Source organism: Sphaeramia orbicularis, chromosome 16 (genome assembly GCF_902148855.1).
Source record: "Sphaeramia orbicularis chromosome 16, fSphaOr1.1, whole genome shotgun sequence".
In the NCBI taxonomy this organism is placed as follows: Eukaryota; Metazoa; Chordata; class Actinopteri; order Kurtiformes; family Apogonidae; genus Sphaeramia; species Sphaeramia orbicularis.
The window spans coordinates 9991147-9996146 of NC_043972.1; the positions used below are offsets into that span (position 1 = coordinate 9991147).

The 5000-nt window shown below is 35.0% G+C and overlaps 1 protein-coding gene across 1 annotated transcript in view; it reads left to right on the forward strand.

Annotated features, from left to right (window-relative positions):
* ube3d (ubiquitin protein ligase E3D) overlaps positions 1 to 5000 on the forward strand; it is a 52019-nt gene that overhangs the window by 1854 nt on the left and 45165 nt on the right. The gene's annotated exons all lie outside the window — the stretch shown is intronic.

The following is a 5000-nucleotide window of genomic DNA, read 5'->3' on the forward strand; positions in this document are numbered from 1 at the left end:
ATGTTCAGGATTAATATGTAAATATGTTTAGTTTATCACTTATTTGTCAAGCTAACACCGGAGAACATTGGTGTTAATTATAATGCATTACTCGTGTTTAAAAATGTTAAAGTGAGCAGCAAAAATTTGCTTTATTTAATTTATTTAAGGTTAGGATTAATTAACCCTTGTTATATTTATACATTTGATCAAATTTACATCATCAACATTATTCTGTACCACCACATTAATTCAGGTATTCTCCCAGTATGTATTTCTGTAGCCTGGCAAGGGAGAAATTGTGTTTATTAAATGTCAAGATATAAATAAAATATATCACGGTCCCTGAAACTAATGACAAGAGTTTATGCAGATCCACACATTTATTTCCTGGTTTAACACACAAAGGTTAAAAACATGATAAACAACATGTTAGGATTGTGTAATATAAAACCTTTAAAATAAAAAGTCAGTTAATCTTGTTTATTTTGGGTAGATTTGTTTTGCAGCTGGTCACAAACACTTTAACTGACAGATGACCAAACAATGCAAGATAGAAGTAATGTAAACTGTTTGTACATAATAAAAGAAGATAAAACAGATAAAAGCCTGCACCATTCAGACATAAAAGAGAAAAAATATGAATAAACAACAACTAAATTAACTCAAATAAACAACATATTGAACAAAAATTACTATAAAAGTTGGTAAGAACAAGTATAATAAAGTAAATGCATTGGATGTGCAAATATTGCTGCAGCTTTTTCACTTCAGCTGGTTTTTAATGCTTTGTCCTGAACCTAAACTGGGACTAAAAAGGTCCAGCTAGAGGAAAAACACTTAAAATAACTTCACAATGGGTAAGGCAACGCAACGCAAGGCAAGTTTATTTATATAGCACTATTCATACACAGGGTAACTCAAAGTGCTTTACAAAGGCAAAAAAAAATCAGAAGAAAAAGAAAAAGCAAGACACTGAAATTCCATTAAAATCAAAAAAGGGAAAAAAGGCATTAAAATCATCAGAGATAAAACGTGATTTTAAAATGCATTCACAGAATAAAAGAAAGACATACATTATATTAAAATCATACATTAAAATTAAAATAGAGTAAAACAAGACATTCAAATTAAAAAAGTGCATTTAAAAGACATGATTGAAAAGAGTTTACTCATAAGCACATGAAAAGAGGAAGGTTTTTAACCTGGAGTTAATAATGTTCACATTTGGGGCTGAAAGTCATCATGTAAAATGGATTTATTTATCTGCTCTAACCCAGGGGTTTCAAACTCATTTCAATTCAGGGGCCACATACAGCTTAATATTTTATAAAGTGGGCCGGACCAGTAAAATAGTATAAATAATAAGATAAGAACTTATAAATAATGTCAAGTCCAAAGTTTTCTCTATGTTTTTGAGTGGAAAAAAAGTAAAATTCCGTAATGAAAATGTTTACATCGAACTGTACTTGAACATAACATGAACAAATATGAACCTGAAAATTCTGAAGAAAAATAAGTGCAATTTGAACAATATTATGCCTTAGTTTATAATTTATACATGTGCATTATAACTTACAAATCACAGTGGATCTACAAATGCACAAAACATTAAGTAACAGGCAGAATATTGGTAAAAAAAAATTAGAGTACTGTTAAGACATTTCAGGTTGTTCACATTTTGTGTAAAAGGCTAGTCTGTAAATGTAAACATTTTTGTGTAATTTTGACTTTTTAAAAACTGAAACAAAGAGGGAAAAATTGCAGTTGTCATTATTTATAGGTTATTATGATGGTATTTTACTGGTCTGACCCACTTTAGATTGAATTGACCTAAAATTATTTTAATATCTTCAGTGTAATTTCACCGTAACTTTTGCATTTCACAAATTCATTCCAGGGGCCGGATTGGACCCTTTGGCGGGCCGGTTTTGGCCCCCAGGCCGCATGTTTGACACCTGTGCTCTAACCCTTTTACTGTCATAAAGGTTCATAAGAGTTCATAATAATATCCTAAATATGTGGGTGTAATACATTCATAACACCACTAGATGGTGATAAGGAGATTACAGATCATGTTATTATTCTACCTCACATTCAAGAATAGGTGAGATGTGCTTTGTACAAATTAACTGCATTTCATAAAAATTGCACAGCTGAATTTTAGGTGAAGAACTAAATATTTAAGTCAGAAATTTAAGACGAGGAGATACAAGAACATCTCAGAACACATTTCTTTACTGAAACAAACTCTGTGTTCCAAGAAATAAAAATAGAGATGCTGCATAAAGTCAGTGGAAATGAATCCCTCTCAGCAAAGCATTCACTCAGTCTTTGTTCAGCTTATTTTCAGTGTGGAAATGCATCTTTCAGCCTGTGGCCCTTTGTGAACTTAGTCATTATTTAGTACTTCCTTAAGCTGAGGCTGCAGCATCCAGTAGGAGGCAGGGCTGGAGCAGGAGAACATGCTAAGTGTGATTTACACAAGCATGTCACTTTTCTAGGCCCACATCAGCGGGGGGGGCTTTGGAAGACTTCCTTTCGAATTCTGACTGTTTTATTCAGAGGACGCAACAGAGAAAAGAAGTGATTTTGTTCTAAAGCGATGGCTGTCTCATTAATTACTGTATTATATGAGTTCTGGACTTATTACAGAATCGCCTGGAGCCATATGTCTTGGACCGGGGACAAAAACATTCGTGTGATTTCATTCAGCCAAGTATTTGGGAATTTGGCTGCTTGGTTGAGTTATTACTGCTGAGTCTTGCATGAAATATGAGGGTTGCAGTGATGCAGCCCAAGGAAGGAAGAGGCCATCTTTAATTTTATAGCCTGGAGATTAATTTCTGAAATCTCACACAATGAAAAACACAGGCTTCATTAACAAAGCCAAGCCGAGTGTATTTCTGCAGCGCATTTAACCCTTTGACCCCTGACGTATCTGTGGTGAGCGTTCTGTATGTCTGATTTATTTTACTCATAAAAATTCAACCGATTGCTCAATAAGAAAAGTGTCGAAACGCGCTGATAAAACAGACCTTGTTCTTTCCATAGACATCTGAGCATGCTCAGTAGACCCCCCCGTTGCCTGTGTAATGGAGGTCAAAACACAGAGCAGAGACTGACACAGACTCACTATAAAAAGAGACGGTTTGGGCTTTTTTTCTTATGTTGTTTTTCTGTCTTTTTTTGTTTGTTTGTTTTATACTGTTTTTTGCAGTGTTGTGGAGATTTTCCTTTATTTTTTACTGTGTTTTTGCTGAGTTTTGGTGCCAAAAAGCAGCTGGACTGGTTTAGAAAAAAAGAGCTCAAAACAAAAACTACTGGGCCCAAATTCAAATACTTGTTGTTGTTCAGTGTGTTCCAATGTTAGAATAGTTTTGGATTTTTCATTATAGTTTTGTTTTATTTAGTTTTGACTTTTTTTTGTCTAATTAAGTTAGTTTTAATTAGTTTTTAGAGCAGGTTTGCTAGATTTCATTACCCCGCCCCCGAAGGGGAGGCAAGGGGTATTGTTTTTGGTTTGGTTTGTTTGTTTGTTTGTTTGTTTGTTTGTTAATACTCTAGCAGCAAAACTATTGGTTAAATTCATACCAGATTTGGTTTATAGATTCTCAGTGACCCAGAACAGATCCCATTACATTCTGGGAACAGTAGGTCAAAGTTCAAATTTTTAATGAATTTTTAAAATCTTTTTTTTCCCATTTACTTACAGTGGGCAAAATTTCAAACGTCTATAGCAGGAAAACTGTTGAGTCAATTCATACTAAATTTGCTTTATAGATTGCCACTGACGCAGATTAGATGTCATTACATTTTGGGAAAAGTACATCTAAGTTAAAATTTTTAGGAATTAAAAAAAAAAAAAAAATTCTCCCATTTACTTATAATGGACGAAATTTCACATGTCTATAAAAACATCAATTTTGTTTCAATTTACTTCAGACCTGGCACATATATAGAGGCAGTTGATATGTTGACATCAGCACATGCATAGACACGATGACATCAGCTGGATCGATGCCAAAATAAGATACAATATGTGTGAGGGGTGAGGTTTGAATCAAATGAGAATCAAATTCTCCCTTTGTGCAGTAATCTACACCTGGCTTTTCTGCCTCTGTCCATAATAATATACATCATATAGACCAAATGTCGTCTAAAATTAATGTTTATTTGCAACATAGTATAGCAAACTATTAAATGATCAAAAACAAATTAATTTTAGCAAAAAAAAAAAGTCTCTGTTTTGAATGTCTGGGGTCGCCAGAACATTAACATTTGTGATGTTAAAATGGGGTCACGAGCCAAAAACAGTTGGAAACCACTGGGTTAAAAGGTTAAAATAGCATTACTGGACCAAAGTACTTTAGAGCAGTGTTTCCTAACCTTTTTGAGCCACGGCACATATTTTACATTAGAAAAATCACAAGGCACACCATCAAACAAAAATGTCACAAAAAGTATATTTATTGAAATATAATGCAACTTTATTCTCAATTTACTTACTCAGTGTGAAACCTTGGCCTGTTTAGCTGAACACAAAGCTGATATTCTTGTAGGAACTGAAGAAAGACACACATGCATCTTCTGCAACAGCTCTGAGTCTCTCTCTTTTCGGGGGTTGAGCACATTGGGGGAGCAGGGGTGACACTGTCGCGGGGCGTTTGGAACAAGAAAGCTGAGAGGGGCATGTCAGCGACCCCTTGGACAGACCCCCAGATTGAGGTCCATTGTATAATAGTATGGGAGGTATATCCCCCTGCCCCAACCCGATACCCGGGGTTCGCAGGTAACTCGTTAATCCGCACATCACTAGTGTGGGGGCCTTTATCAACAGAACGCACCACATCGGGGCTGGTTCACTTTCACTTTTATTTTGCAAAGGGAAACAAGAGACTGTTGTAGTAGAGTGGATCATTGGCGTATGCAGTCTTATGTATCTGTATCACGCTGCTCGCTTAGAGTACCAATCAGGTATAATTGGATAATTTTCCACAGCACACCTGATGATTTCTCAC